This window comes from Globicephala melas, chromosome 7 (assembly GCF_963455315.2).
Source record: "Globicephala melas chromosome 7, mGloMel1.2, whole genome shotgun sequence".
In the NCBI taxonomy this organism is placed as follows: Eukaryota; Metazoa; Chordata; class Mammalia; order Artiodactyla; family Delphinidae; genus Globicephala; species Globicephala melas.
The window spans coordinates 45,960,579-45,982,192 of NC_083320.1; positions in this window are offsets into that span (position 1 = coordinate 45,960,579).

Genomic DNA, 21,614 nt, shown 5'->3' on the forward strand with positions numbered 1-21,614 from the left:
AAGAAGTGATTTGAGGTGAATATGTAAATTTGTGGGCAGTCATCAATGGCCTGGCTGTTTTGTGAGTGGTCTGGAAGAAAAGGGAATGGAAAATTAGGGACAAAGAATTCTTGGGTAGAAGTGTGTGGTTGTAGACAAAGAGTGTGAAGATTTCTATATCACATATTAACATTTACCAGAACATATTCATTGTGAAAGAGGCACTGAATAACCAAATAAACCAGAAAGCTTGGCCAGTTGATGTTACCCAAACTTCATCCATCAGTCACCATGGAACTGGCACAATCAGTACGTGTACAGACTGACCACATTGACAGAGGTTGATGCTACACATGGGCTTAACAGCATGGGCTCCTACTTACAAAAGCTGATTTAACTAAGGTGACGCTGAATGCCAAATCTTCCAGTAACAGAAACCAGCACTGAGCCCTATATATGGCACCATTCCTCGCATAGACCAACTTGGTTACTTGGGTGCAAGTCAGTTACATAAGTCTCCTTTCATCTTGGAAAGGCCAGTGATTTGTTCTAACGAGAATAGTTACAACTCCCTAATATGAACGTGCCTTTTCTGTCCACAGTGTCAGCAAGCACTACTAACCATGAGTGATTACATGATGTCTGATCTACAGACTTGGAATCTCACAGAAAATATCATTTGACCAAAGGACCCACATCATAAAACAAAAGCAATATAGGAATGAGCCCATGACCATGGGATCCTCTATTCATACTGTATCCTGCACCAGAGGCAGACAGACTCATAGAAGGCACAGTTGAAGTACCAGTTAAGAGGCAATATTCTTCAGAGATGGAGTGTCATCCTTCATTTAGCAGTGATTTGAGAATCAAAACAATTACACAGCATACTCTAGATTAACATGACTTTAGTGTTCCATTATCTTCACCAATTTAACTTTACAATTCCAGAAAACATTTGTCCAGGAAGATAAAAAGGTAAGTTACTTTACTGTTTATATCAGGAATTTCCTGAAAGATCCATAAACTCTCCAATAGAAAAGCAACAAACAACAATTTACACTCCAAGACTCTTTGGACTCCTTGCCTCAGTATCTTTACCCTCCTATGTCCACCAATGTTAGACTATTATGTCATGATCCTTACCCAATCCTAACCAAGTCTCTATGTTTGAAAGACCTGCCTTAGAAGGAACTCCAAAATCTCAGTATCTAGTCTTTGTACTTCCTTCCCTGATATGATACTAAGATTTTATTAAGGTAGTATTCTTCTTTACTATGATAAGCAATAATCTCAGCTTTACTTTTCAATAGGTTGTCCCATTGGTATTCTGGGAGCTGGCAATCAACAGATGTTTGTACAGAAGCTTCGAATTTACTTCATAATGAAATTGAGGTATACACTATATATAAATTTCTTACATTTTCTTTAAATATTTTTCTTCCTATTCTATTGTTATGCATGTGTTAGGTATAAAATGTATAGATAAATGAATCTCATACCTCCAGTGTTTGTGCAGATGCAGGATCTGAATTTGCCAGCTTCCTTGTCAAACATTATTTGCTCCAAGAAGTGCTATTGAGATAAAAACCTTTGGTTATATTTACAATGGCACATCTAAAGCAATCTGAACACATGCAGAAAATAATCATAAATAACAGATGCCAGATACAGAGTTTCTAGGAATAGTGCTAGAATGCATGTATAACTGCCTAATAACTTTGCTGTTTAAGGATGAATAGTTTTCTTTAGAGATGTACAGGGACTTCACAATTTCTATGTATTAATTTTAATAAGAATAGGTGACAAAAGTGTTATGAATTTGGTACATTAGCCATGAAAAATTCCAGGGATGGCCATTCTCTTCATATGATTTGAGGTCCTTTCTGCTAGACCATTCATTTATGCATTGCTGTGACTGGGCTTTGTAAATCTGAGAAAGTCCTGAGAGATATGATATTCCATTCTATTGGCAGATTTCTCTCAGTAGTGAGGAATGAAGAACTAATTGGTAAATGGTTCTGATAAATGACCTTTATCTAGACATTCTTTTTTATTCTTCTTTTTCTAACCTAGGAAGAGAAATATTTTATTAAAGTTGAATAAAACTTTTTTTATTGCTAATGTAAATAAAAAAGAACACCTCAATTACCAAGATTACAAAAATAGTGTGTATAAATCCATTGATTATAGTAATTTTCAAAAGGAAAAAATATGTTTTATATATGATGAGTCAGGTAAATCTAAAATCAAAATAACACAAAGCAAATGTGTTGTATTTTTCCTCCTGCTATTATACAAGAATATATTAAATTTAAAAATATAAAGAAAAGAAATACCTAGGACAGAGGTATTATGCTTTTCTATGATAAGCTGTTATATTTGTCAGTTAATAGTCTAAGCCAGTTGTTCTCAAAGCCTGACCCCTGCATCAGCAACTTCAACATCACTTGGGAAGTTGTTTAAGACGAATTCTCAGACTCTACCACAAACTTACAGAAACAGAAATTTGGGGAATAGGGCCCAACAAACTGTGAGTTTACAAGCCCTCCAATATAACTCTAATATACACTAGCCTAGGAAGAAGTTTAAGTTTATGTTGTGCAAACACAGACCAATCAGTAACTATTTGGTAACTATTATTTGCCCAGAGAGTAAAAACAATAAAGGTATGTATTTGGAAATAAGAAAGCGGTGTATTAAAATATAAACCTAAGTAGTGCTATACTGGGCACCTCAGTTCCCTCATCTTTTTTTTTTTTTAATATCTTTATTGGAGTATAATTGCTTTACAATGGTAGTTCCCTCATATTAAATATGTATGGAACTAAATAATCTCTCAGTTTCCTTCCATTTCTAAGAATCTGTAATCATTTGACTGAAGTAATAACCTAAATAAAATGTTATTGTAAGCATAATTAATGAAAAAAAAAGTCTATAGCTTAACATGAAATGACGACTCTTTGTGGGGAGAGGTTTAATCAAGAGCTGAAGAAAGGGTAAAATTTGCATACTCTTAGAAAAGAGGGGCACATTCCAGGTGGGACAAATGCCTTGAGCAAACCCATGGCAGAGGCAAGGAGCAAACATCCAGTGCCCAGGCAGAGAGTGAGTTGGGACATGGTGGGAACTAGGGGAGGGAAATCTCCAGGCCCTCATAGCAGGCTAAGAAGTGGGCATGTGTTTCAGAAGCCCATGAGGTTTACAAGCATAGGAGTGTCATGGGATAGCAGTGTTTTGTTGTTGTTTTTGTTGTTATTGCTTAACTCTAATAGATATGGTTGATTGATGCAAGAGAAATGGTAGGAATCTGTTAAAGGAAGTTGGTGGCAGATAAAAAAGCCCAAACTACAGTGATTTTAATGAGAAATGAGAAGTGGAAAAGCAAAGAAAGGACCTAAGGATTTTGATTGTGGGCCTATAGGAAAGGGAAGACTCAATTGTTGTGCCAGTGGTCCTCTGGGCTCCTGTTGGTTGTTTGATTTATTTGTTACTCTGAAAGTCAAATTTATGTGATGTGAAACACAAGTGGAAAAAATCTAGCATATAAACCATACAAAATTGTTGTATGAATAATTTTTATACTGTAGTGATTTTGGAAAGTGTAATATATACATAGCTATTATGTCATTGATTATGTACTTTTATAACCATCAGAATAGCTAAATGTACTGATACTGGAGTCAGATTTATAAATTCAACTCCCAGCTTAGTCACTAGCTCCTATATGATCTTAGGCAAATTACTTCATCCTTCTTAGTCTCATTTTCTGTTTCTAAATTTTTTAACGTAATAATAATGCCTATGTCACTGGGTTAGTGTGAGGATTAAATAAGGAAATCGATGTAAAATTTAACAAAGAGCCTGGCACATGGTAAACATTCAATAAATGTAAACAAGTATCATTGAATTAAAAAAAAACAAATCAAACTGTAATTAATAATTTCTTATTGGATTAATAAAAAAACTTATGTATAAAAAAAAAACTTATGTGTAAAACTTTGCATGAAACATTATTGATATCTATAATTCATCTAGAAAACTTAAAAGATGTATGTTGAATGTGTAGTGATCTATAGACATATGAACATGGATGAAATCTGTTTTGCGAAAATTAATTTATCTTTAGTTAATAATTATTGGAAAATATTCTCCAATCTCTTTAGTTATAATTCATAATTTTTGCTTCTTAGACAGCTTTAATTTTTCTGAAAGTATGTCCTAATGCATTATGTATTTTTAGATAATTGACTTACATCATTTAAAATATTTAGTTTGACCTAACTGAATGTTTATACTCTTAGTTTTATTATTTAGAATCAATAAATAACTGCACTGATACAGATTTAAAATGTTGTTCCAAGAACATTTCTGACATTTTCATATTTTATTCTTAAATAACAGTGACCTATTCATTAATTTACATCATTACCTCAACAAATAGATTAATTCCTGATTTTATTTCCATTAATACACCTTTTAAAATAGAGGGTACAGCAGATAGATGTTACTGACTTTCTCAATGAAGATGATGTCATTCTATTAACTTAATTTTATTTCTCCATGGAAGAGACTGTTCCTTGTGCCTTTCTAGTACATTGTCAGCTGGTGGTTTTTCTGGTCTTATATAATAAATCTATTTTAACATGCTCACTTTTCTGAGCCTTCTGCCTGCTTTCTCAGTGCTCTGCATAAGTAGTTCTGATGCTTCTGCCTCATTTACTTGGTGCTTTTAAGCTTCAAGGAACAATTTCTTGAAACATATTATGCCTATCTCCAGTATTCTTAATGCATTTTTTTTTTTTTTTTTTTTTTTGTGGTACGCGGGCCTCTCACTGTTGTGGCCTCTCCTGTTGCGGAGCACAGGCTCTGGACGCGCAGGCTCAGTGGCCACGGCTCACGGGCCCAGCCACTCCGCGGCATGTGGGATCTTCCTGGACTGGTGCACGAACCCGTGTCCCCTGCATTGGCAGGCGGACTCTCAACCACTGCGCCACCAGGGAAGCCCTCATGCATTTTTAAATGTTAAATGATGCATGAGTGTTCCTGTATGAACAAACAATTTCCTATCAGCCTTTGTTTCACCTTCCCTGGTCTAACATCCTCAAAATCCATTTTCTAGCATGTTCTTCAGATTCCTGCCAGTACATATGAGCCTGGACCTGTAGGTCCTTTGTTGTATAATCTTCTTTGCATTGCAGGAACTGCACTTTTCCACTTGAGTTCTGGTGAGACTTGACCTTACTTATTGGTCTAGAAGCAATAAGTGGAGGTGGAGACACATCAAAGGAAGCCACAAATCATTTTTCAAGGCATTAACTTCAGTGAGGCCTTTCCATAACCTCCAAGTAGCATGAGGCTGTGTTCCTCTAACAAGGATGGAATCTCCACAGCCTGCTTTAAGTGTCCAGGGATACCTAGGCATTTAAAGATCTCTGGCAGCTCCACCCAAATACCCTGGCTTCAAGGTCTCATCCTTTCCTTATCAGGGCTCAGGTTTCAACATGAGAGACCTGTTATGGCTATAAGTTAAGCTTCCTATGAGGTAAATTCCTCTTAAAATTAAGACTGATTTTCAACACACACTTACCTCCAGCTATGGAAGATAAGGATTTTCTAAAGTGCTGCCAAGGACATTTTCTGGGTTTCGTACTGTACTCTAAATTATTTGATTTGCTAATATATGTCTTTTACTTACTTTCTTGGGACTTCTGTGATGTTAATAATCACCAACAACACAATCTCTATAACAAACCATCGTAGTCATTCTTTCAAGCACTAAGGCTATTACATAAACCGCTGCTAACCTTCCACCTGTGTTATATCCTAATCCATGCTAGTAATTGCGTTGTACAGAATGCTATGGATTATTATCACCTCCGTTACCACCAGCAAGGGGGTCTTCACTGACATCTGGGCAGCAAGTGATCTAATTCCAGAATCCCATCTTTCACCCTGAGTTCCCTAGATGTGCACTCCAAGAAAAATACTTGATTGCAAGTTAACTATAGAAAGGATCAGTAAAGGAGTGGGAAGTAAAATAAGGATGAAAATAAAAGTATTAAAATGTGCTTTAATTAGCCAGGTTACCATTGAAGGTAACTGGAGCTCAGTTTTGAGGGACACCTCTGCTACATGCCCGAGTTGTCTGATCCAAGATTCAAGAGAGCTAGGACATTTATCCTTCAATTCACTTCTGTCAATGAATGAGTGACAATCACTAAGGACCTAGTCTAAGTCAGTTTCCGCCTTTAAAGTGTATGGGTCTAGAAAGAGTTCTCAGACAGAAAGAAGGACATCATTGACATATAAAGGAATTGTGGGTTCCAAAGGGATATGAATGGAGCTCCAATAGTGTATACTATACTGGCTGTGTCAAGTTAGAGTAATTTGCAATCTGGAGATCAGTCATCTGGTTTGACACATCCTAAATTAGCAAAAGCTTCCTAAGGATCCCAGAGAAAACGTTGACTTTAGTGTTGGTTACTAGAAAAAAAAGAGTATGACAATCCACAGCCAGGTTACTTTTAAAGAAGTAGAGATCTCAGAGTGGGTGGCACTGGCTCCACGGAACATTTTGGAAAATCTGTGGAGTCTTTTCAGTTAACACAAATGATATGAGGCCTAACCTTATCACTTAGTCATTCCGTAGCAGGGATATAAGTTTCAATGCTCAAGATATTCCCACAAAATTATTTTCTGTTTTCCCACAGGACTTTCAAATGTAGATGAAACATGAATAATCAGAGAAAATAATTCTGTAACTTAATTTTAGATGCAAACACAAAGCAGTTTTTAACATTTTTCAATTTTCTAGAAATCTAGTTACTCTATATATTGAGAGTGGCTTGTTATTTATTTTATTCAAAACTTTTCTAATTTTATTGTTTTGGAAAATTAAATCAATGCTGCTCCGAGAGACTGAGTCAACGTAACAAAAATCTATATCAGTCTGTATTTTAAAGTTTTACATTCACAATTACTTTTATTTATACTTATTAACTATTTATTTTAAAATGTTAAGACCTTTGAAAAGTCAACACTTCTCAGTTGAATATTGCCTTGTTTGTCTCAAATCCAAACTTATTCATCATAAGTACAGGACATTTGACAAATGTAATATGTCATCTCACGTACTACTGTCACCTAAGATTTATATTCTGAAATATATATTATTTTATTATATAAATTGCATTAAGATTAGGGTATATATAAATATTTTTGTTTTCAATTTTATCTTATATATTTATAAAAATAGTTTTTAGTGCTCCTTCTACCATCCAGAAATGACATTAATGTCTTGGGGTTAAAAATTATTGCTCTAAAAGGTTGCCCATCAGTTTTACTTGTGATACTTTTAAAAAATGCACAGGACCAGGTTCCATTTCCCACAGATTCTGATTTATAATTTCTGGGTTGTGACCTGGGGGAATATGATTGGAATAATTGCTAAGGTAGCTTCAACTATAGTATGATATATAAAATTATTGCCAACAATTTAGGCAAAAGGAAAATTCAAAGCTTTTTGTACTCTCTAAAATTAGTTTGTATATAAAATCAGAACCCTCATATTTTCAATGAACCAAAAATAGAACCAACTACTTCATTGTAATTACTTACCAAAAAAAAAAAAATAATATCTACAAACATTTATAAGATACGCTTCTCGAGGACAGAACAGTTTATGTATTATTGAAGTTATATCACTAAGCAAAATAGCTTAATTACTTAAATTGGTCACTTTAAAACTAGATGAAATGAAATGATATTAGAATTATAAAGTAAGAGAAGTAAATTTGTTTTAAAAAATGAACTACATGATATTTACCTTACTAAAAAAAAAAAAAAGGATTGGTTTCTATCATTACTGTGTAGTAGTAAAAGAATACCATAAGATGGTTCAAAAGTTCAATCTGAATAAACATTTAAGATGCTTGATTCTTGGTTGACTCTCAGCCACCAAACCTTTCAAGCCTGAAAAAGTCAACTGGAATTCTTATAAAAACAGTTGTCTAAGGATATTCTTGGCACTTTTTTCTTTTTTGTTTATTTTTTTACCTCAATTCTGGTGGGCCAGGAAAAAAAAAGGAGATGCACAGTTTTCTTTTAACATCATAATTCTGCTATGTTTTTCTTACCAAGTCAAGTTCAAAAACAGAAAATAATTTTAAGTTAAAAGTTAAAAACCCACATGCAAAAATCAGGAAATATTCTGGCTCTATGTACTCAAAGTTAACTTTCATTCCTCCTTTATTGCTTCTAATTTCCCATCCCCTCCCCACAACATTTCTAGAAGCAGTGCCTTGCTTTTCCCACTACTTGAACCCAAAAATAGAAAGAGAAGGGTCAGAATATTATCAGTTTAATACTTTTCCTAAATATCACTGAGTGCAATGTTCTGATCAGAAGTGTACCCTCTGATTCTAACTCTGTAATAAGTCCTAGATCATACTTCCAATCGTCTAAAATAATAATGAAAATATAATAATGCTAATAATACTAATTGTTAATATTTATAAGTTCTTGTTAGTGCCAGGAGCTTTTCTAAGTGCTTCACATATTAAAAATAGTTAAATTTTAAAAACCTTAAGAGTTTGGTATTTTTATTCCTCTTTTACAGATGAAACACACACACACACGCACAAATGAGATCTGTTTAGAGAATCTCATCAAAGATCACTTTACATTCTAACCATTTCAAATTATTTGCACATCCTTTAAAGTATGATACATTTTTTGAGGAGGCCTTGTCCAAGAGCATTGCAAAAGATGTTCCCTGTGCCTAGAATGCCTTCTCCTCAACCCCTCAGCACCCAGCCAATTCCTATTCAGGCATCATTTTATTGATCTCGTATCCCTCTCAGATTCATTTAGGTGCTTATTCTTTGTTATCCAACAGTACTTTAAAGATGTCTGTATCATATTTTCTTCAAATGATCAGTGAACTCCAAGGCAGCAATTTCAACGTTTATCAATGCATTACTAGGCACTGAATAGAACTTTTTATGGTAATGGAAATGTTCTGTATCTTTGCTCACCGATACAATATCCCTAGCCACATGTAGCCACTGAGCACTTGAATTGTGGCTCATGTGGCTAGAGAACTGAATTCTTAATTTTATTTATTTATTGACTAATTTAAATTTAAATAGCTACATAGGACAGTGTAGCTCTAGCATACAGCTGACACTCTGTACAGGTGCACAGAGAATGTCAAAAAAATGAATGTGTGAATGAAGGAATAAATTAATAAACTGAAATGACTCCAAGCCATTTGAGTAAAGAATGGAGATAGGAAAAAAACTGGAGGTAGGAAGATACGTTAGAAAGTTACCTCAGACTTTTTGTCCATCTATGCCACTTATACTCAGTCATAAACATCAGTCTTGTGGTAGAAGAGATGATGAAAACAAATGTGAAGTTAAACTCATGATAGCAGCACAGTTTCACCATTCTAAGATTATTTGACTTTAAAAGTGACTTCAGGAGCTTCCCTGGTGGTGCAGTGGTTGAGAGTCTGCCTGCCGATACAGGGGACACGGGTTTGTGCCCTGGTCTGGGAAGATCCCACATGCCGCAGAGCGGCTGGGCCCATGAGCCATGGCCGCTGAGCCTGCGTGTCTGGAGCCTGTGCTCCACAATGGGAGATGCTGCAACAGTGAGAGGCCCGCGTACCACAAAAAAAAAAAAAAAAAAAAAAAAAGTGACTTCAGGTCAGGAAAAAAAGAGACAAGTATGGCTTTCTATATTTGCTACCATCAGTATTCAGGCTTGCATATTTGTATAAATTATTTCTGTTAGAACTTCAGATCATTATTTCAAAGTTTCTTTCCCATAGCATACTGACTTTTAATACATCACATATCTATACCATCTCATGCATTCACTCCTGTTAAAAATGATCTTCTCTAGCATAACCATCTATAAAATATTTTAAATATTCAAGCATTTAAGGAAGTAGAGTCTTGTTTGGCATTTTTATTAACATAAAATTCCTATAAGTATTATCAATATTACTCTTAATCATCAGCATTTGAGTATATACTTTATCATAGAAGTAATAATGCATATTGAAAATAAATCTTCAACATGACAGTTTTAAAACATACTCTATTCCTTAATTATTTTTTGCTTGCCAATAATTATTTCTTTGCTTAGCTGCTTAGAATATCCTAATTAGAAGATTAAAAGCCTTACCTTTGGAAAAAGAAGATAAAAAGTTAATCACAGGAATTTTGATTATACAAATGAAATGCAACATAATTATAACTCTTTTTTATAGTTTACCATCACCCCATATGTTTGTGTATATTAATCTTCCATTTTCAATTCCATTTATAGTGTTTATTGATTCTATGTAGTATCTTTACTCCTACTCCATGGTACATTGCTACAAATCATTAATCTCAAGCCAATTTCAACTCATCAGGTATAAAGCATGAAAAATAAGCTTTTAAACATTTTACTTCAAAGAATAACACAGGTGTTTTTGTGGCATTTAACATAATGTATTCATACCTTAGCAAAAGATTCCACCCACTTATGATAAATCATATCAATAACTAAGTTGCCAGCAGCTATGTAAAAGCACATTCGTTCATTCATTTTGATGATTCTTATTCAATGAAAAATGGGTATGATGACATATGACAAGTCCTTCTGCACTGAATGATCCTTCTTCAAGGAGGAGCATTTTGTCTGATTTCATAGAAGTATGTTGGGAGACAGCTGTCAGTCACCAGTCCCTTCAAGGATTGCCTCAGAGGCAGAGATCTGCCTGGCCCAAGGTTGCATCCCTTCCAGGATGGCTCACTTCAAGTGATTGATATCAACAGGAATAGAAAGGCCCAAGCCAGGAGGGAGGATCAAGAATGGCAGAGTAGGAAGAGGTGGAGCTCACCTTCCCTCACAAACACATCAAAAAATACATCTACATGTGGAACTATTCTCACAGAAAACCAACTGGAAACTGGCAGAAAATCTGTTATACAGCCAAAGCTGCAAGAAAGATCTCCACAAACCTGGTAGGACAGGGGAAAAAAAGCATCAGAATGGGACTGGCATTCCTGGGAGGGAATCTCTGAAGGAAGGAAGGTACACATGGACAGGTCCTCACCCTGGGGAGACACCTTGCCTGCTGGGAGATCCACTGGGATGGATAGAGAGGTTAGAGGGGCTGGAGGGGCCTGGACTCTGCCTGTGAGGAGTGTGCACATGCTGGCTTGCTAGCAACTAAGGCAGAGAGAGACTGGTGCTGGCAATTACTGCCTGACCACACTTCTAGGCAGGACAGGGCACATACTCAAGGACGAGGGAGACTTATCAAACCCAACCCTCAGGGTGTCTACTCCAACAACTGTGGGCAGATCCCACCCCTGACAGGGTTGTGACAGCCACAGAGCAAAGAGGAGGCCCTGTTCAACATACAACGCAAGCTCTGGACACCACAACACCAATCATACCACCTATCAAGGTGATAATGGCCAGCACATTCTGAGGAAAGACATGATTGGCATCTATACCAAAACCAGCCTTCACACAAAAAATACTCGACTCACATAGTCTACGTTAGGATGCTCTCACATAAAAACAGCCCTTAAAAACCACAGCAGATAACTGTTACTCCTAAATTCACAGAGACAGAGAAAGATAAGTAAAATGAAAAAGCAGAGGAACTACTCCCAATTAAAAGAACAAGAGAAATCCCCTGAAAGAACAAATAATGAAACAGACTTTACCAGTCTACTAGACCCCAAGTTCAAAAAGGAGGTAATAAAAGTGCTAAAGAAATTAAGAAAGATTATTGATAGGAATGCAGATCACTTGTAACAAGGAACTAGAAACTATAAAGATGAACCAATCAAAATTAGACAGCTCGACTGCCAAGATAAAAACCAATCTAGAAACAATGAATAGCAGACTAAATAATGCAGAAGAACAAATAAGTGATCTGGAAGATAGAATAATGGAAATCACCCAATCAGAACAACAGACAGAGAAACAAAGGAAAAAAAATGAAAGCAACATACAAGATCTATGGGATAATATAAAGTGTGCCATCCTATGCTTAATAGGGGTTCCAGAAAGAGACAAGAAACAGAAGGAGATTGAAAATGTATTTGAATTATAACAGCAAAAGGATAAACATGAAGGTGTAAAATAGGACACCAAAATCACAAAATGTGGTGGGGAGGGAGAGTAAAAAAATGTAGATCTTTTAGAATGTGTTTGAACTTATATGACTATCAGTTTAAAGCAAGCAGATATAGTTATGGGTCAACATACATGAAAACCAGGGTAACCACAAATCAAAAATATAAAAGGTTCACAAAAACCAAAAAGAAAGGAAAACAAGCATAATACAAAAGAAACCATCAAACCATAAATTGAAAAAAAAAGAAGAAATGAACAAAGAAGAACTATAAAATCAACTGGAAAAGAAGGTTTAAAATGGAAATAAATACACACCTATCAATAATTACTTTAAATGTCAATGGACTAAATTCTCTGATCAAAAGACACAGAGTGGAAAATTGAATAAAAAAACCCAAAAAAACCAGTACCTACAATATGCTGCTTATAAGACTCTCACTTCAGGGTGAAAGACACACACAGACTGCAAATGAGTGAATGGAAAAATATTTCATGCAAGTGAAATGACAAAGTGGGGGTAAGAATACTCATTATCAGACAAAATAGACTTTAAAACAAAGTCCATAAAGACAAAGAAGGACATAATATAATGATAAAGGGATCAATACAAGAAAAGGATATTATGCTCATTAACATATATGCACCCAATATAGGAGCATCTAAATATATAAAACAAATATTAACAGAGATAAAGGGAGAAATTGACAGGAATACAATGATAGTAGGAGATTCTAACACCTCACTCACATCAATGGACAGATCTTCCAGACAGAAAATCAATAAGGCAACAGAGATCTTAAATGACACAACAGACCAGCTGGACTTAATTGATATCTATACAGCACCACATCCAAAACAAAACAAACAAACAAACAAAAACAGAATACGCATTCTTTTTAAGCATGCATGGAATATTCTCTAGGAGAGAACACATACTAGGTCAAAAAACAAGCCTCAACAAATTCAAGAGGATAGAAATTATTTCAAGGATCTTTCTGATCACAACAGTATGAACCTAGAAATCAACCACAGAAAGAAAAACAGGAAAAAAACCAAACACATGGAGACTAAACAACATGCTACTAAAAAAACCAATGGGTCAATCATGAAATCAAAGAAGAAATCAGAAAATACCTTGAGACAAATGACAATGAAAACACAACCTTAAAAAATCTATGGGATGTAGCAAAAGCAGTTCCAAGGGGGAAGTTCATGATTCAGGCCTTCCTCAAAAAACAAGAAAAACCTCAAGTAAACAACCTAACCTACCACCTAAAAGAATTAGAAGAAAAACAAACAAAACCCAAAGTCAGCAGAAGGAAGGAAATAATAAATATCAGAGAGCAAATAAATAAAAGAGATAAAAAACAATAGAAAAGGTTCTTCCCTAGCCTGAACGAAGATGGCGGAGTAGAAGGACATGCTCTCACTCCCTCTTGTGAGAACACCAGAATCACAACTAGCTGCTGAACAATCATTGACAGGAAGACACTGGAATTCACCAAAAAAGATACCCCACATACAAAGACAAAGGAGAAGCCACAATGACACGGTAGGAGGGGCACAATCACAACAAAATCAAATCCCATAACTGCTGGGTGGGTGACTCACAGACTGGAGAACACTTATACCACAAAAGTCCACCCACTGGAGTGAAGGTTCTGAGCCCCACGTCAGGCTTCCCAACCTGGGGGTCTGGCAATGGGAGGAGGAATTCCTAGAGAATCCGACTTTGAAGCCTACTGGGATTTGATTGCAGGACTTCAACAGGACTGGGGGAAACAGAGACTCCACTCTTGGAGGGCACACACAAAGTAGTGTGCACATTGGGACCCAGAGGAAAGGGCAGTGAACCCAGGGTAGACTGAACCAGACCTACCTGCTAGTGTTGGAGGGTCTCCTGCAGAGGCAGGGGCTGGCTGTGGCTCCCCGTGGGGACAAGAACACTGGCAGCAGAAGTTCTGGGAAGTACTCCTTGGTGTGAGCCTTCCCAGAGTCTGCCATTAGCCCCATCAAAGAGCCCAGGTAGGCTCCAGTGTTGGGTTGCCTCAGGTCAAACAACCAACAGGGAGGGAACCCAGCCCCACCCATCAGCAGTCAAGCAGATTAAAGTATTACTGAGCTCTGCCCACCAGAGCAACAGTCAACCTCTTCACACCACCAGTTCCTCCCATCAGGAAACCTGCACAAGCCTCTTAGATAGCCTCATCCACCAGAAGGCAGAAAGCAGAAGCAAGAAGAACTACAATCCTGCAGCCTGTGGAACAAAAACCACATTCAAAGAAAGATAGACAAGATGAAAAGGCAGAGAGCTATGTACCAGATGAAGGAACAAGATAAAACCCCAGAAAAACAGCTAAATGAAGTAGAGATAGGCAACCTTCCAGAAAAAGAACTCAGAATAATGATAGTGAAGATGATCCAGGACCACGGAAAAACAATGGAGGCAAAGATCGAGAAGATGCAAGAAATGTTTAACAAAGACCTACAAGAATTAAAGAACAAACAAACAGAGATGAACAACACAGTAACTGAAATGAAAACTACACTAGAAGGAATCAATAGCAGAATAACTGAGGCAGAAGAACAGATAAGTGACCTGGAAGACAGAATGGTGGAATTCACTGCTTCAGAACAGAATAAAGAAAAAAGAATGAAAAGGAATGAAGACAGCCTAAGAGACCACCGGTACAATATTAAGCGCAACAACATTCGCATTATAGGGGTCCCAGAAGGAGAAGAGAGAGAGAAAGGACCCGAGAAAATATTTGAAGAGATTACAGTCGAAAACTTCCCTAACATGGGAAAGGAAATAGCCACCCAAGTCCAGGAAGCACAGCGAGTCCCATACAGGATAAACACAAGGAGAAACATGCTGAGACATATAGTAATCAAATTGGCAAAAATTAAAGACAAAGAAAAATTATTGAAAGCAGCAAGGGAAGAATGACAAATAACATACAAGGGAACTCCCATAAGGTTAACAGCTGATTTCTCAGCAGAAACTCTACAAGCTAGAAGGGAGTGGTATGATATACTTAAAGTGATGAAAGGGAAGAACCTACAACCAAGATTACTCTACCCAGCAAGGATCTCATTCAGATTCGATGGAGAAATGAACAGCTTTACAGAAAAGCAAAAGCTAAGAGAATTCAGCACCACCAAACCAGCTCTACATCAAATGCTAAAGGAACTTCTCTAAGTGGGAAACACAAGAGAAGAAAAGGACCTACAAAAGCAAACCCAAAACAGTTAAGAAAATGGTCATAGGAACATACATATCAATAATTACCTTAAATGTGAAAGGATTAAATGTTCCAACCAAAAGACACAGGCTTGCTGAATGGATACAAAAACAAGACCCATATATATGTTGCCTATAAGAGACACAATTCAGACCTAGGGATACATACAGACTGAAAGTGAGGGGATGGAAAAAGACATTCCATGCAAATAGAAATCAAAAGAAAGCTGGAGTAGCAATTCTTATATCAGATAAAATAAGACTTTAAAATAAAGAATGTTCCAAGAGACCAGGAAGGACACTGCATAATGATCAAGGGATCAATCCAAGAAGAAGATATAACAATTATAAATATATATGCACCCAGCATAGGAGCACCACAGTACGTAAGGCAACTGCTAACAGCTGTAAAAGAGGAAATCTACAGTAACACAATAATAGTGGGGGACTTTAACACCTCACTTACACCAATGGACAGATCATCCAAACAGAAAATTACTGAGGAAACACAAGCTTTAAATGACACAATAGACCAGATAGATTTAATTGATATTTATAGGACATTCCATCCAAAAACAACAGATTACACTTTCTTCTCAAGTGCACATGGAACATTCTCCAGGATAGATCACATCTTGGGTCACAGATCAAGCCTCAGTAAATTTAAGAAAATTGAAATCATATCAAGAATCTTTTCTGACCACACTATGAGATGAATTACAGGGGAAAAAACATAAAAAACACAAACACATGGAGGCTAAACACTACGTTACTAAATAACCAAGAGATCACTGAAGAAATTAAAGAGGAAATCAAGAAATACCTAGAGACAAATGACAATGAAAACAAGACAATCCAAAACCTATGGGATGCAGCAAAAGCAGTTCTAAGAGGGAAGTTTATAGCTATACAAGCCTACCTCAAGAAAAAACTCAAATAAACAATCTAACCTTACAAGTAAAGGAACTAGAGCAAGAGCAAACAACCCAAAGTTAGCAGAAGGAAAGAAATCATAAAGATCAGAGCAGAAATAAATGAAATACAAACAAAGAAAACAATAGCAAAGATCAATAAAACTAAAAGCTGAGTTTTATGAGAAGTTAAACAAAATTGATAAACCATTAGCCAGACTCATCAAGAAAAAGAGGGAATCTCAAATCAATACAATTAGAAATGAAAAAGAAGTTACAACAGATACCACAGAAATACAAAGCATCCTAAGAGACTACTACAAGCAACTCTATGCCAATAAAATGGACAACCTGGAAGAAATGGACAAATTCTTAAAAAGGTATAACCTTCCAGGACAGGACCAGGAAGAAATAGAAAATATGAACAGACCAATCACAAGTAATGAAATTGAAACTGTGATTAAAAATCTTCCAACAAAGAAGAGTCCAGGACCAGATGGCTTCACAGGTGAATTCTATCAAACATTGAGAGAAGAGCTAACACCCATCCTTCTCAAACTCTTCCAAAAAATTGAGGAGAAAGGAATACTCCCAAGCTCATTCTATGAGGCCACCATCACCCTGATACCAAAATCAGACAAAGATACTACAAAAAAAGAAAATTATAGACCAATATCACTGATGAATATAAATGCAAAATTCCTCAACAAAATACTAGCAAACAGAATCCGACAACACATTAAAAGGATCATACACAATGATCAAGTGGGATTATCCTAGGGATGCAAGGATTCTTCAATATATGCAAATCAATCAATGTGATACACCACATGAACAAATTGAAGAATAAAAACCATATGATCATCTCAATAGATGCAGAACAAGCTTTTGACAAAATTCAACACCCATTTATGATAAAACTCTCCAGAAAGTGGGCATAAAGGGAACCTACCTCAACATAATAAAGGCCATATATGACAAACCCACAGCAAACATCACTCTCAATGGTGAAAAACTGAAAGCATTTCCTCTAAGATCAGGAAAAAGACAAGGATGTCCACTCTCACCACTATTATTCAACATAGTTTTAGAAGTCCTAGCCTCAGCAATCAGAGAAGTAAAAGAAACAAAAGGAATATAAATTGGAAAAGAAGAAGTAAAACTGTTTGCAGATGGCATGATACTATACATAGAGAATCCTAAAGATGCCACCAGAAAACTACTAGAGGTAATCAATGAATTCGCTAAAGTAGCAGGATACAAAATTAATGTACAGAAATCTCTTGCATTCCTATACACTAACGATGAAAAATCTGAAAGAGAAATTAAGGAAACATTCCCATTTACCATTGCAACATAAAGAATAAAATACCTAAAATAAACCTACCTAGGGAGACAAAAGACCTGTATGCAGAAGACTATAAGACACTGATGAAAGAAATTAAAGATCATACCAACAGATGTTCTTGGATTGGAAGAATCAATATCGTGAAAATGAACATACTACCCAAAGCAATCTACACATTCAATGCAATCCCTATCAAATTACCAATGGCATTGTTTATGGAACTAGAACAAAAAATCTTAAAATTTGTATGGAAACACAAAAGACCCTGAATACCCAAAGCAGTCTTGAGGGAAAAAAACGGAGAAGGAGGAATCAGATTCCCTGACTTCAGACTATACTACAAAGCTACAGTAATCAAGACAATATGATACTGGCACAAAAACAGAAACATAGATCAATGGAACAAGATAGAAAGCCCAGAGGTAAACCCACGCACCTATGGTCAATTAATCTATGACAAAGGAGGCAAGGACATACAATGGAGAAAAGACAGTCTCTTCAATAAGTGGTGCTGAGGAAACTGGACAGCTACATTTAAAAGAATGAAATTAGAACACTCCCTAACACCATACACAAAAATAAACTCAAAATGGATTAGAGACTTAAATGTAAGACCAGACATTGTAAAACTCTTAGAGGAAAACATAGGAAGAACACTCTGACATAAACCACAGCAACATCTTTTTTGATCCACGTCCTAGAGTAATGGAAATAAAAACAAAAATAAACAAATGCGACCTAATGAAACTTCAAAGCTTTTGCACAGCAAAGGAAACCATAAACCTGATGAAAAGACCACCCTCAGAATGGGAGAAAATTTTTGCAAATGAATCAATGAACAAAGGATCAATCTCCAAAATATATAAACAGCTCATGCAGCTCAATATTAAAAAAACAAACAACCCAATCCAAAAATGGGCAGAAGACCTAAATAGACATTTCTCTAAGAAGACATACAGATGGACAAGAAGCACATGAGAAGCTGCTCAACATCACTAATTATTAGAGAAATGCAAATCAAAACTACAATGAGGTATTGACTCACACCAGTTAGAATGGGCTTCATGAGAAAATCTACAAACAACAAATGCTGGAGAGGGTGTGGAGAAAAGGGAACCCTCTTGCACTGTTGGTGGGAATGTAAACTGATACAGCCACTATGGAGAATAGTACAGAAGTTCCTTAAAAACGTAAAAATAGAATTACCATATGATCCAGCAATCCCACTACTGGGCATATACCCAGAGAAAACCACAATTCAAAAAGACACATGCACCCCAATGTTCACTGCAGCACTGTTTACAATAGCCAGGTCATGGAAGCAACCTAAATGCCCATCGATGGATGAATGGATAAAGAAGATGTGATACATATATACAATGGAATATTACTCAGCCATAAAATGGAACGAAATTGGGTCATTTGTTGAGACGTGGATGGATCTAGAGACTGTCATACAGAGTGAAGTAAGTCAGAAAGAGAAAAACAAATATCGTATATTAACGCATATATGTGGAACCTAGAAAAATGGTACAGATGAACTGGTTTGCAGGGCAGAAATTGAGACATAGATGTAGAGAACAAACATATGGACACCAATGGAGGAAAGCTGTGGAGGTTGGGGGGGGTGGTGTGATTAATTGGGCAATTGGCTTTCACATGTATACACTGATGTGTATAACATTGATGAGTAATAAGCACCTGCTGTATAAAAAAAAAGTAGAGAAAACCTATTTATTATGTTTATAGACATGTGCAATTAAAAAAAAAAACCACTCTTGTTACCTTCCAAACAAAAAAAAAGACTACACATTTTCCTGTAAGCACAGTTTTAGTCATATCCAAGTTTTGGTATGTAATATTTTTATTACCATTCAATTCAAAATATTTTCTAACTCCAATGTGATTTGTTTTTTGGGGGGTTACTTAGAAGTAGTGTATTTCATAACTTCTAGTTACTTTTCTGTTACTGATTTGTAGCTTAACTACAAGTCAAGAAACACACTTTGTATAATTTTAATACTTTGAAATTTGTTAAAATTTGCCTTAAGCACAATATGGTCAGTTTTAAAAATGTTCCAAGTGTGCTTGAAAATAATTTGTAATTAAAATTTTTGGAGTATAGTGACTATATATCTGCTTGTTGAATCAAATTTGCTGCTTATGTTATTTAAGATTTTATATCCTTACTAATTATTTTTTGGGGGGTCTACTGGTTCTGAAAGAGTTATCCTCTATCAGTGAATGACAGCAGCATGTTAAATCTCCTATTATGATAGTGAATTTGTCTTTTTTTTCCCTTGTAGCTCTGTTGCTTTATATAATTTGAAGTTAAGTGCATACAAATTTAAAACTTCCTGGCAAATTGGACTTGTTGATATGAAGTGCCCTTGTTTATTTCCAGTAACGCTTTTGCTTTCAAGTCTGCTGTATCTGTTATTATATAATTTCCTTTTGGTTTACATTTGCACAGTATATCTTTTCCAATTCTTTTACTTTCAAAATAAATGCCAAAAAAAAAAAAAAAGAAAAAATCAACCAAATCAAGAACTTAGTTTTTGAAAAGATAAACAAAATTTACAAAACTCTAGGCAGGCTCACCAAGGAGAGAGGACTCAAGTAAACAAAATAAAAAATGAAATAGGAGAAACAACAACTGATACCACAGAAACATAAAAAAATCATAAAAGAATACTATGAATAGTTACGTGACAACAAATTGGACAACGTACAAGAAATGGACAAGTTTCTACAAACATAGGGCCAGCCAAAATTGAGTCAAGGAGAAACATATCAATAATTTGAACAGGCCAATCACTAGAAGTGAAATAGAATCTGTAACTTAAAAACTCCCTGAAAACAAAACACCAGGACTGGATGGCTTCACTGGGGAAATCTACCAAACATATAAGGAAGAAAATATACCTATTCTTCTCAAACAACTCCAAAATACTGAAAAGGAGGGAACACTCAAATTCATTCAATGAATCCACTATCATCCTGACACCAAAACCAGACAAAGACACACAAAGAAAGACAATTACAGGCCAATATGTTTGATAAATATAGATGCAAAAATCCTTAACAAAATATTGGCAAACTGAATTCAACAATACATAAAAAGGATCATACACCATGATCAAGTTGGATTCATTCCAGGGTTGCAAGAATGGTTCAGTATACACAAATCAATCAATGTAATACACCACATTAACAAAAGGAAAAACAAAAACCACATCATCATCTCAATAGATGCAGAAAAAGCATTTGACAAAATTCAACATCCGTTCATGATTAAAACTTTCACCGAAGTGGGTATAGAGGGAACATATTTCAACATAACAAAAGCCATTTACGGCAAACCCACAGACAATACTCAACAGTGAAAAGCTGAAAGCTTTCCTACTAAATTCAGGAACAAGACAAGGATGCCCACTCTTACCACTTCTATTCAACATAGTATTGGAGGTCCTAGCCACAACAATCAAACAAGAAGAAGAAATAAAATATATCCAAATTGGAAAGGTTGAGGCAAAACTGTCACTATTTGCAGATAACATGGTACTCTATATAGAGAACCCTATAGACTCCATACAAAAACTGTTAGAATAAATGAATTCAGCAAGTTAGAAGAATACAAGATTAATACACAGAAATCTGTTGCATTTCTTTACACTAACAATGAAATATCAGAAAAAGAAAGTTTAAAAAAATCCCATTTAAAATTGTGTCCAAAAAATAGCTAGGAATAAACGTAACAAAGGAGGTGAAAGACTTATATGCTAAGTACTAAAAAACATTGATAAAGGAAATCAAAGATGATTCAAGAAATGGAAAGATGTCCCATGCTCTTGGATTGGAAGAATTAATATAGTTAAAATGGCCATACTACCCAAAGCAGTCTACACATCTAATGCAATCGCTATCAAAATACCTATGACACTTTTCACAGAACTAGAACAAATAATCCTAAAATTTA